The sequence below is a fragment of the Falco rusticolus genome, chromosome 4 (genome assembly GCF_015220075.1).
Source record: "Falco rusticolus isolate bFalRus1 chromosome 4, bFalRus1.pri, whole genome shotgun sequence".
In the NCBI taxonomy this organism is placed as follows: domain Eukaryota; kingdom Metazoa; phylum Chordata; class Aves; order Falconiformes; family Falconidae; genus Falco; species Falco rusticolus.
This window is the reverse complement of record NC_051190.1, coordinates 26,681,530-26,694,191: the sequence shown is the minus strand read 5'-3', so window position 1 is coordinate 26,694,191 and position 12,662 is coordinate 26,681,530. Positions and strand designations below refer to the sequence as shown.

Sequence of the window (12,662 nt, the reverse complement as noted above, 5' to 3'; positions counted from 1 at the left end):
CCTTGAGTGCATCACCCCCAAAACCACGGGTGGGGAGAAAATAGCCGGGAGACCCCCCGCTGTGCCTGCAAATTAATGAACTGAGACCTTTCCTGCCCTGCCCCGGGGGAACAGGTGATGCTGGGGGGAGTGGGGCCGCAGGGACCCCCAGCGGAGGGTGCTTCAGTGTTTGCACAGAGGACGGCAGCATCATGCAGCCCATCCAAATGCATTGTGCACATGTTCACGGGGGCTGGGGGCACACTGGCCCCCTCCCCGCCGAAACCCCAGCGTGCTGCTGCGTTCAGTCCTCGCTGGGCAATGGCTGGCTGCGGAGAGCCTCCAGCCTCCTGCTTGGAGCTGTGCCCCCCGCTCCCTGCCCGTGGGCTCATCCCAGCCCTGGGGCTGCTTGGGAAGACGGAAGTGATTGGGTGACTTGTACCCAGAGCTGCTTCGGTGGGTTTAGGAGGGTCCCTGGGGCCACACTGGGAGGGGGGAGCATTTTCATCCCAGAGAGGAAAGGCTGGAGGAGACCATACGTATCCTCCTGGGGAGAGGAGTCGCCTCGAGGATGCTCGTGTTTAACCTGCACTGAAGGTCAAGCTGTCCCTGCCCCTGGGGGGACATGCTGGACGGGGACCACGCTGGGCCTGCCGGCGCTGCCCCTTGCACCCTGTCCTGCTGGCAGCTGAGTTTTGCTTCATGGGTGATGAAACACAAGGGGTTCCATTTTCTGCACATCCAAACCCCATGTCCCAGGCACCCAGGAGTCACGGCGAGATCCTGGGGACAGTCCCTTGGGGTAGGTTATCCCCTTCAGCTTCGTTTTGCGTTGCTGTAGAAGTTTCCTTGCTTAGATTTTTTTTTTTCTCTCCCCTGATGGCATTGCAGGTGGCTTTTCACTTCTGCAGCCCTCCAACCCGCTGCCGCGTCCCCGGGGACACCTGCTCTGCCACACGCCCAAGCCGGGACTCCTCAAGGTGAGTCTGGGGGTCACCACCACCACCGCAGGTACCAGCCCAGGGAGTCCAGCCGGCGGGAGGTCCGGGCTGCAGGCTTGGACCGACTTTTTTTCCTTTTTGCCAAGATTACAGCCTTTTGAAAGCATGAGACCCCCTAGCAAGCACAGCTGGGTTTATATTTCCGCACGTTGGCTGCCGGCTGCGGCGGGGTCGGATCCCAGCGCCTTGGCCAAGCTCATCCAGGCTGCTCTTCCCCAGGAATGAGGAAGCCTCCCTGGGCTTTGGGGTTTTTTTAATACCACGTATAAATGTCTATTCCTGTTGTTGCTGCTGGGGAACACAAAGCCAATATGTGCGGGCCGATGGGGTTTAGCTCATCTTGCATACACAGGGAATGGCTAAACGCATCCGTGCTTGCGTAATTTGGGAAAACCAGCAGCATGGCTTTTGGAGTGAGCTGGATACGACAATGCCCATGTCAAGGGGAAGATGGTGTGGGAGGCTGGATCAGACCATCTCGGGTCCCCAGCGGGGCTGGGTTCTTTGGTTACTTCATTCCCCTGCCCGCTGTGGGAGGCTTTGGCTCAGACTCCATCGCATATGAAGTTGCAAGGGCTTTGAAGGTTTTCTAGATCATCTACCTGCCTCCGAGCCCTCCAGGAGAGCTGTCCTCCGGTGGTGAGATGCAAACCTGTGCTGTGTGTTACTGTGCAACGTGTTCAGTGCCCCACAGGAATATAAGATGCAGCTGGAAAATCTTTCATGATGGATTTAGAACTGGAAGTTCTGTTTTCCCATCAGGGTTTGTTTCTGCCACAGAAACACAGAGAGGTTCCCAGCTTCATCCCCATCACCACGCTGGTCGCTGGGAGGACATCTTGCCAAACCTCCTCCGGCTGACAGCCTTCCTTGAAAAATAACCCTTCCAGGGCTGGTGTAAAAAACCCAAAGATTTGGAGGAAAGAAGTCATTGCTTCCATCTGGTTGTCTGAGATCCACGCAGGTCGCATTTTCAAACCTTCCTGTGGCTGGAAGTGTGGATGTGACTCGTGTTTTGGGAACACGGCCCCTGCGAGGTCCTTGTCCCAGTATTATCCCTACTGGCAGCTACCATGCACCAACCCAGAGATTTCCTCATTCTTGGATCATTTATAAATTGTAGTTATTTGTTTTAAAGTAGCCAGCCTTCAGTCCGGGGGTTCCCGTAGAAAACACATGTATTTGTATACTTTCTCTGCTCCCAGCTGCTTTTAGAAGCTGGCTTTACTTTAGCACATATTATTAAAGGAAAGAGTTTTTTTCCTTCCCAGTAGATTAAGTTTGGCTAAACAATTCAGTGTGAACTGCTGGGCATGAGGCAGAAACCTGTAGGCTAAATTACCCAGCTGCTATAAGTTTAGACCAGCATGGGATGGATTTCAGGATCGTATATTAGTTTTCATTTAATCTGATTATTCTGGGCTGGAGTTCCTGGAGGGTCTTCAGGTTATTGTCAGTCAAAAGAATCTTTTAAAAGCTTCCATTTGCACTAAACTTTTTCCCATTAAAAGTCTATTTTCATTGTGGATCAATTTTTATTTTAATGAAAAAATGATTCTCCCAACTGCCTCCTTTCCCCACCCCCCGCCACCCCAGCTGGGGTTAAAAATGAAGCTGCAATGGGGTCTTGCCACTCAAAATACCATTTCTGTCTTTTGCTGAGGCTGTTGGCTTGGTTGAAGGAGCTTGGGCAGATGATGAAGGGGCAGATAATGTGGAAAGGCACCTCCTCTGCTCCCAGCGATGCTTCCTGATACCCACCCCCTCATCCTCCAACCCTTCCCTCACTGGGAAAACGCTTTAAGTGGCTTGAATCCTGGAGGGAATTCTAGCTCAAAAGTCTCAGAGACTAATGCAGGACTAATTGATCTTAAAAGCCTGTTGCTGGATGGCTCGGAGTTGCGCTGTCAATTCCCGGGCTGGTTTCTATCTGCCATCTCCTCTCAGCTTCCACTTTGGGGAGCAGGAGGGTCTGGTGGGAGCAGCCCCCACCCGGGCTGGGAAGGCAGCAAAGCCCCTGTTTTATGGCGAGGACATCCTTGTCCGCTCTGTCTTCTGTGCAGGAGCAACAGCTTTGTGGCACGGGGTGGCTTCAGCCGAGCTGATGGCATTTCCCTGGGGCATCCATCCAGTCTGGCCCCCTTGCTGCAGGTGGGATGGCAACGGGCCAAGAACCGCCCCAGGGCTATGGTGGGAAAAAAACAACACAGAGATGTCCAGAAATAAACCCCCAACCTCTGTTCTTTATTTATGCAGGATTTTACATTGGATATGCCAGCCTGAACCTTCTGGAGTCCACGTGCCATCCGAACTGCTCCGGCAGGTGACCCCAGCGCTGACCCCTCCGGGGAACCAGGACCACACCAGCCCGGTGCAAGGCTCTGTGGGGATGTGAGTCCTTGTACTTTGTCATGCCTAAACCCCTCAGTTTGCTCAGGTTTTGCACGCAGGCAGGTGGGGAGGAAAGAGCTGATGGCCCCTGCACACGTTGTGCCCCAGCCGTGGTGCCAGGCACCGTGGAGGTTCCCCCCAGTGGCATCGGGGCTTTCCATCCTGCTCTGCCTCCTTCTCCCCGCAGGGAGCTGTGGGGGGGATGAGCCCCTGCCCTCCCCTTTCCCCAGTCAGTGGGATTTTGCCATGCCCTTCACATCACTGAAACGCTGTTTTTTCCCCCAGCAGAGGCTGGGAACCTGCTTCCTCTGCAGTAGCAGCTCTGGCTAAGACTGCACATTGCCGAGCTTTTCCCTGTGTGTGCCTGTTGCTGGGACAATTATACTAAAATCACACCACCTGCAAGCGGTTAGTTAGAATAATAAATAAGTGATAGATTATCAAATAAAGTGTTGGCTTCAGATGAGGTCATCCTAGCACCATGTCGGGGGTCTCGGGGGGTTTGCAGGCTGCCTTCCTGCCGCTGATGGGCTAAATAGCTCTTGTATCAGTCAATAAAAAAGTTGTAGAGATTAAAGAATCAATTAGGTATTAGCCAAAGGGGCAAAAGCGTAACCCAAACATGCTGATAAAATCCAGTAGGTGATTATGGGAATGGTTCTTATTTCGTTTTACTTTTGAAAGGAATAATTGCTCATTACAGGGCATGGAGTGACATGGACTGATACTTTTCCAGCTTTACAGGGGAAGAAATTCTAGTGTTTGGCTGACAAATGCGGAGGCACGCCACGCTTCAGGGCTGAACAGGCATTTGTTGATCCTTACTTTGAGGAGCATCGTTTTGGCCCTGCAATAATGGCCAGGGGAGCTCAGTTGGTTACTTGGTGCAGCCTCAGCCCAGAGCGCCCTTCCCTGTGGTGCTGCACGTGTGCGGGGTACGGGGAGATGCTCGCAGGGGAGGCGAGAGGGATGGGACCAAACATCGGCACCTGGGTATGTTGGAGCCCCGGGGCTCTGCTGCTTACCATACACACTTTGGTTAACCAAGTAAACTCTGATCAGCTGAAAAAGCAGTTAGGGATGTATATATTAGAGGGTTTTTTCCAATATTTACCATATGGCCTTCCATTTTCCAGGAACACACATCTGCAGCACCGGCCCCAGCCCGGGCTGGCAGCTCGCAGTCAAGAATCGGGCTGTGCAATGTCACGTTCTGCTAATTCCTGCAAGCATTTATTAAGTGTTAGTCTAGTGCAAAGCCTTACCTCATGTGGGCCAAATAGAGGACGTACCCGCCGGGGGAAGGCTCCTTGGGAACAAGCGACCTGAGCATCCCACCTGGCACTGCGGCACTGCCAGGGTGGGCTGCCCCGGGGAGGCGGCAGCTTGGGGAACCCTTTGGGCGAGCCAAGGGGTGGGCAGCAGGATGGGCCATTCCGGTGTTGCCTGTGTGTTTCTGCAGAATGGGGCATTTGCCAGATCATTTTCCAAGGAGGAAAGTTCAAATGAATTATCGTTTCCGTGCACACACACCCCACCACCCCCCATATTAAGATGGCATGTTTGGTTTTACAAGGGGAAAAAAGCATGGATCGCATCGTTTCAAGTCCTTTCTGTTTGGAGCTATTTCTGCAGGGGAAGCATGATGCTTGCGAGTAGATTTTTAAGTCATTTCCACCCCACGAGAAGCACTGGCTGTTCACCACTCCTGTCCAGAGCAAACATCCATTCTGAGATGGAGTGGCTCCCCAGGAAGGGCTGCTCTGCCCGCACGCTCCATCACTTTCCTGCTTAAAAGGGAGAGAATTGCAGGCAAGAAGAGAGCCATCCTGCAGGCCCTTGAGCCCTGGGGTTACTGCAGAGGTGGCACAAGGACATCACGCCACAGGGACAGCAGCCATCCACGTCCCCTTCACTGGAGCACACCGTGCCAATTTGCCTGGCGGGGTCCTGCTGCCAGCGCTTCTTCCAGCCAAGCTCCCAGCTGCCTGGCCCTGCCTGGCCTGGATGCTTAGATATATCCTTCACAAAGCATTGTTTTTATGGCGTGCATGTAAAGCACACGCACAATGTACATCACCGCCGGGCTGGCAGCGCCTCACAGCCCATGCCGGCCAGGCCAGGAATGAGCTGTTTATTGCTCTGTGCCCTCGCCTTGCAGTTCCCCCTGTACGTGCGTGGTGAGTTTTTCCCTTTGTTTTTCCCTTTGGGTTTTTTTTTGGGGGGGGGGGCGTTTCTACTTTTTGCAGGTCATATACCACCAGGCCATGCCACGGCTACAGGCAGAGTGCCTTGCGTGGGTTTGTTTGAGGAATGTTGGAGAGTTTATCCCAGTGTGGCCAGGGAGGCATTTGCTCCCCACTGGAGTGGGGAGTGATGCAGGCAGGCTGGAGCAGAGATGCACCACAGCTAAGGCATTGCCTGGCCTCTGTTTTCGCACATGCACACACACACAAAAAAATAATAAAAAATAGAAGCCTAAGGGCCTAGCTGCCCAGCCGGCATAAAAGCTCTTGCAGAAGCTAGTTTTGCCCAGCTACGATGGACGGACGGCTGCAGCATCGGGAGGGGAAGAGGCGCTGCCGGTTGGGTTTCAAGTGCAGGGGGAAGAGAGCCCGATCCTCGCCCGGGGGCTCTGCACTGCTAATCCCCTATTTATTCTCCGTCTAGCCCAGCTGCCCACACTCTCCTAAGCTTTTGGTCATTAACAAGGTCCAGGGTAAAAAGACACCTCTGCGGCAGCTGTCTGCTGCACCACGCATGGTCCAGCCTCATCCTCCCCAGCCCTCAGCACGCTGCAGACTCCATCCTCCCGGAGCAGCGCCGGGTTTGTGGGGCTCGGCTTGTTCAGGACTATTTCAGCTGAGGAGCACAGCGCAGCCCTGCTACTTGTCAGCTCAGATGAAGGGTTTATGCTTTTCAGAAAACAAATCAGAGGGGTGGGAATTGTATCTGCGGGGTGAGCTCTGGCAGGCGGCGCGAGGCAAGCTCCTGCACTGGGTGAGCAGAGCCAGGTGCAGCCCCAGGGCTGCTATATTTAATTGGCAAATTAATCTTTGTCTCCCAGGCCGAGTGTTGCCCTGAAGTGATGGAAAGTTGGGTCTAAGTGGGAAAGTAGGATCTCCATGCTCCAGGTGATAGATGCAGTTTTGCTCCCAATAAAGTGTCGAAAGAGGCAAATCACTTTATATAAAATAACAATAATTATTATTAGTAATATATCCTTAATCTCTCATTATTAATAATTAATAATGCAAGTGCTGAGGTACTAAGGCAGATAAATATACTTTGGGAACAAAAGGCCAGTCTATAAGGTTAGGCAGAATTGTTCTTATCTCCTAGAATAAAGTAACTTTTATAGAGGCTAAGAAGGTTTTGCAAAGCTTTAAACAGATTTTTAAATTAAACAAATTCAAAGATGACCAAATGTGTATGACTTCAGTCTCTGAGATGACCTTCTCTGTCCCCAAACATATGGGAGATGCTGCCTCTTCCTACAATGGTTGTAGCACCCACAAAGGTTGTAGCAGCCACCTCCAGTGCTGCCTGCAAGGGAGCACAGCGGGAGCCCGGCTTGGGCAGGACCCAGACACCAAGAACCAGCACCAGAAAAGTTGGAAGTTGAGTCAGAAGGCAAGGATGGTAAATTGTGCTTCTCCCCATCTCCAGGAAGGCCTTCAGCTCCTTTGGGAATGACCACACCACGTGGACAACCCTTGCCCCGAGACCCCTCTGCAGATCTGAGCGCTCGCCCAGCCGCAGCGAGGCCGGAGGTCCCAGGGTGAGCTGCGGGTGGCTCGGTCGGCTCCTTGAGACATCCCAGCATCCCTTCCCGCTCACTCCTTTTCTCTGAACTAATTGCGTTTTCTGTGCCTTTGTGGCGCGGGCACGCGGCAGCTGCAGCGGGGCGAGCAGGGAGCGTGCAGCTGTGGGCTCGGCGGCGGAGCAGCCATCTGCAGCACCCGCCCGGGAGAAAAGCCTCGCAGCTGCGTGCGCCTGGTACCGGCGGTACCCGGACGAGGTCATTCATCACCAGGAGCCTGGGCAAGGAAGCTTGGCAGGGAAAAGGAGGACGGCAACCACAGGAGGCAAGTCTTCAAAATACCCTGCGACAGTGGGTATTGTATCCGCAGCCTGGAAGCTTGTTCCCTCTTGCTGTTCTGGAAGGGCAGGACACCTCCGTGGTGTCCTGTGTGGGGTGGAGCAGCCCCGACATGCCTCCATCGAGCTGGTCCTGCCTGTCGGCAGGAGAATGAGCCGTGCCTCGGGCCAGCTCTGTCTGAGAGGTGGGAGCAGAAGGCGGCAAGGGCATCCCTGCCCAAGAAGCACGGTTAGGGGGTATGGGTGTTTAAATCAGCAGTGCGGCATGTTGGGTTATGTTGGGTGGAGATGGAGGGTGCCTTTCCTGGTGCCCTCACAGAGGCCCTTCCTTACCACCTTCCCCTGGTCTGTAGACCCATCCATGCCAACGGCAAATGATAGGAGAAAAACATGCGAGTTGAGCCCTGTAGGTACTTATGTGAAATGTTGCTGAAGGCTCTGGCCCGCTTTCCCAGTCGTCTGTCCTGCAGCAGCCAGAGGTCCCCACTGTGGGCACCACAGCTGCATGGATGGCCTCGGAGCGAGGACACGGTGATGGGCTGGGGTCCCCAGGTGTGGGAGCTCATGTTTGGCACCCCTGACCTGGTCTGCCCATCGCTCAGTGTAGCAGAGGGAGCCAGCAGACACCCAGTGGTGATGTCCACAGCAGGCTCTGACATTGCCTCTGGTCTCTTTTCTTGGCCCCCAGTTCACGGAAAAGGAGAGTGGGTATCAGGAGCTGCGTGAGGAACAGGGGTGACCACCCCAAAACTCCACCTGCATGTCCCTGGACACAGGTGCCATAACTGGACCCATCGGTGGAGACGGCTTTGCTCCTGCAGGACGGGATGCGGTCACCTTCCCAGCAGCAAGAGGTGAGAGCCGGGGGAGCACGGCCGCTGAGCACAGCCCCGGGGGGGACGGGGTGCCTGCGTGGAGCAACGCGACTCGGTCCAATGATGCTTATCCAAACTGGTTTTCTCTGTGGGATGCCCCGTCTTTCCTGTTTACTTGTTATTCTGGAAATAGAACAATAAATAATTTATCGCCGATCGGTTGGCGCGCGTCCGACCTGTCAGTTAAGTTGATTTTAACTGGCCAAGTGTCAGGGCAAAAGGCCAGGAACGCTGTGCTAGGGAACAGTCAACACCACAATTATAAGATTAACACCTTGTTTAGTGGTCAGATACTGTCAAGTGGTAAAAGATTGCTCCGGTTCGTCTCTATAGAGCATCGCTCACAAATCACCTTATTAAGCAGGATCTTGCTCGCGGTCGGCTCCCTGCACCTGTGTCCTCAGATATTTCCATTCATGGTGGAGAGGAGGCCAACACTCGGCCGGGGCTGCTGGGGGCTGCGCAGCTGCAGGAGCATTATTCCCTCTTACCATATTTGCATATCAATGAGCCCCTGATTAATATTTAAAGAGCCAGCTGTCCGAGCCACCTATGAAAGAAAAAAAGCTCTGTGAGGTTTTTATTTTTTTTTTTTTAAGGATAACACTTACTGCCCTTTATCAAGTATGCTTCATTTTTACCCCCTATTCTTTTATTAAAAAAAAAAAATGCCAGGGAAAAAATATGAAACGCCATTAACGAGTTATCAGTGAATGAGTTGTGCTGCTCTCAATGCTTCTCAGTCCTTTTGTGCCATAGTTGCAGCTGCATCGAGCAGGTTTTTAGGGGCAGGAGCTCAGCGCCGGCACCGACGGGCACCCATGGGAACTGTATCTATGGGCAGCTCAGCACGAGGCCTGGGAAACAGGCAGCATCCCCGCGGGCGGGCCAGGCAGTGGCTGCCTCTCCTTGACGGGATGTATTTCCATGCTCCCGGCTCCCCCGGGCTCCTGTCGCGGAGCCATGGCTGGTGCCGATGTCCCCGCGGTCACTGGTGGACACACGGATGCAGTGGCATTGTGCCCGGCCAGGGATGCTGATGGTGACCCATGTAGTGGCTCAAGCAGGCTAATCAATCAAAACGCCATCAAAAAAATAAGAGCTGGTATTTTCCGTGCCTCCCCAGCACTATTAACTGCAGGTGGGATTACTCCTACACTTAAAAAGCTGTCATTTTCATAGACTAGTCTCTTGCCACTTTTTTTTTTCCTTGAGCATTTGTCAATAATCCTCCAACAGCGGCAGCTTTGTTATCCCAACTAATTGGAGTCAAGTAGGGCTGCGAGAAAAGATCGTTCACGACTGAGCCCTGGGAAAAAATGCAAAAGGATTTTAATTTTCAATAAAATATGCAGATAAGTAGAAATTAACAGTGGGGAACGGGGTCTGGAGGCTGCATGAATAATGGTGCTGCTCAGACGAAGGTGGCTCGAGCGACTTAATGAGAGCTGGAGCGGGTCAGTGGCAAAGCCGGCGGCTCTGCAGGGTGGGGGTGCACGGACCCACCCCCCACCTGCACTTTTTTGTGTTAATAGTTATTTCTTGGGTGCGTGGAGGTGAGCGAGCCATTTATCTGACCGGTCGTGTCTCACTGCAGCTGGTGGAGAAATATTCAGGTCACACTTCGTTATTTTTGTATACAAATGAGGGAAATTGGGGCATCCCTTTGCAGTAGGGATGGGATCACTGCAGGATGCTGCAGTTCTTGTAAGGCCAAGCACGGCCACGGACCCTCTCTGCCTGCGCCACTGTCCCAGCCCAAGCCCGGCGGTGATTGCCGGTGGCTACGGATGCAGATTTTGGATGGGATGCCCTGGGCAGATGCAAGTGTTTCTGCCACGCTCCCCTGCCCATCGCTGCGTTTTGACCCAGCTGGTGGCAGATGGTCTCTCCTGCTGGTTCAGCCTCCGGAGAGGAACCAGTCAGGACCAGAAATAAAAGTCCCTCCGGCTTCACTGAGCACACAGAGGCTTGGCTGGGTTTGCCCAAAAGGCCTCTCCTGGTCCTGCTGCGGGATGCACTGGGAGCGGGGGCAGTCTCACTGACGGATGCTGTTTGCAAACAAGTTTTCAAAAGTGATGGGATGAAATATTTCCCAGTGGGGGGCTGTTCGGTGCCCCCCGCAGCGTAGCCCTTAGCATGGGAATTGCCCCGAGCAGCTGTGGGTGCCCCATCCCTGGCAGTGCTCAGGGCCAGGCTGGACGGGGCTGGGGGCAACCTGGGCTGGAGGGAGGGGTCCCTGCCCACGGCAGGGGGGTGGAACTAGGTGGTCGTTAGGGTCCCTTCCAACCCAAACCCTTCTGTGATTCTGTGAATTCGCCCAGGGCTGGGGGTGGGAAGGGCTGCCCCCACCCCCATCCTCGGCTGCCTCCCAGCTCCTCCATCCCATCCCTGCGTGGGCAGAGGAGGGGGTGCTGGAGGGGGTCCCTGTGCCGGCAGGGAGCGGGTGCCAGCGCAGGGCAGGCACAGGTGCTGCCTGCAGGGTCTCAGTGCCAGCTCCGTGCTGCCAGCACCATGCTGAACAGGTTGGTCCTGCCTTTCCCAGCAAGGCAGAGAACTTTCTAGGAGGATTGTGCACAAATAATGCCTCCCAGCACCGTGCCCGTCCCCGGCATGCTGTCCCGCTGGGCACAGAGCCGAGGGAGCCATACGAGGTTGCGGGCAGCCGCCGGGGAGGTGCAGGCAGCTCCTTGAGGGCAGGATGGAGCCGGCTGGAGCATTGGGGACCCGCTGGCCCCCACACCAGCCCCCCTCCAGAGCTGACAGCCCCCTGGGGAGGGGGACAGCTGAGCCATCACCTGTTGGAGCTCAGACGCCGCAGCTGCACCCGGCACCACCCGGCTGCTTTGAACCCACCGGATTAGGCAGAGGAGAGTGCCATGCACGCACTTGTGCTCCGCATGCCAATGCCTTCCTCCTCCTCCTCCTCCTCCTCCTCCTCCCGGCGCTCTGCCGGCCACGCGGCCACAGCCTCCCTGACCTGATATCTCATCCGTTCAGCATCTTCTGCGCCAGCTCCTTGTTCCTGGCTGCTGGTTTGTGGACAGCCCCGGGGGTGGCAGGTGGCAGCAACCCTTTGAGCCCTGGGGGCTGAAGCCCCATGAGCCGGCGGCTGCTGACCCCGCAGAGCCCTGGGTGGGGGTAGTGGGGGTCTGCTCTCGGCTGGACCGGGCAGTGATGGAGGTGGGAAGACCTCTGGGTGAGGGTCCAAGCATCTTCAGCATTTGGGACACTGGGTTCAGATCTGATGAGCTTTCTCCTTCTTATCCCAAACAGATAAAATCATTGGAAATCCCAGGGGGAGAAAACATACCGTATTTTAACATTGAGAGAACCAGATCTGCATATGGACACAGCCCAGTGCCCAACTGCATGGTTTTTTTCCAATCCATCTTTTCCCATCACATTCCCTACTTCCCACCATGGCCCTCCCAGGAGAGGAGCTGAGGTGGGACTTCTGTAGCAGGTGGGTGATGGTCCCAGCTCTGCAGATGTTCCCTCCACGGTGTGGCTGGGTTGGCTCCTTTTCTGTTGCCTCCCCTCTTGTGTGGCCACTGCATCTCCAGTTGGGGAGGGCTGAGTCCCCCGGTTTGGGTCAGGTGCCCCCAGTTTGGGTACATGCCGCTCTCCCTTGTGTGGGGACGGGCAAACATGGCTCGTGCTGGGTGGCTCCGTCTGCCATCACGGCACGTGTCAGGGTGATGCTCCCAGCTCGGCAGAGCACAGGTGGGGACACTGGGGGGCCGGATTCTCCGTTCAACCCGCGTAGCACCCCCATCCCTTTCCATCCCTCCCTTACAACGTGCGTGACTCCCCCTCTCTTCATGCCTCTATTTTCTCTTGTTTTCCTAAACCTGAAACTCAGACCCGTGCAGACAGCCAGCCAGCCAGCCCCGTTCCGCAGTTTGCCAGTAGCAGCCAAGCCGTCCCCATGCCCTCGCCAAGCTCAGCACCACGGCAGGACCAGCACCAGGGCTTGGCCTCAGTCCATGGGGTGTGTTTCTTGGAGTGCAGGATTTGCCCTCTGCTTTTAAAAGCAGAGAGGGAATGGTTTGGGTCTGTTGGGTGGTTGTGGTTGTTTTTTTTTTTTAAATAAAAGCTTTCTCCCCAGTACTGTACTTTTTAAATTACCCGGTTTCGCTATCTGTTCCCCACGCTCATGCTTTTGGTCTATTTAAGAGCAAGAGTGTAACATTAAGGTGATTTATAGCCATCTCTGGAGTGGAAGGGCAGAGATTTGGGTATTTTTTTCCTTTTCCTCAGGTGAAAGAAAACCTTGAATGTTAACTCACAAGACATTACAACGACTGCTCTG

The 12,662-nt window shown here is 54.7% G+C and overlaps 1 protein-coding gene and 1 long non-coding RNA gene across 4 annotated transcripts in view; both read left to right on the top strand.

Moving 5' to 3' along the window:
* The window catches only part of LMF1 (lipase maturation factor 1), a 218,295-nt gene extending 210,842 nt beyond the window's left edge, over window positions 1–7,453 (top strand). The window contains exons 11-14 of one of the 2 annotated variants that reach the window (XR_005103683.1): window positions 871–959; window positions 3,237–3,371; window positions 7,041–7,152; window positions 7,269–7,453. The gene's annotated coding sequence lies outside the window, so the exon portion shown is untranslated. Of the gene's footprint in view, window positions 1–870; window positions 960–3,236; window positions 3,372–7,040 lie in introns of both variants that reach the window. The other variant, XR_005103682.1, reaches the window with a different exon arrangement.
* A 711-nt stretch (window positions 7,454–8,164) lies between these two features.
* The window catches only part of LOC119146268, a 40,213-nt gene continuing 35,715 nt past the window's right edge, over window positions 8,165–12,662 (top strand). For both annotated transcript variants that reach the window (XR_005103685.1, XR_005103684.1), the window contains exon 1: window positions 8,165–8,326. This is a non-coding gene — a long non-coding RNA (uncharacterized LOC119146268). The remainder of the gene's footprint in view (window positions 8,327–12,662) is intronic.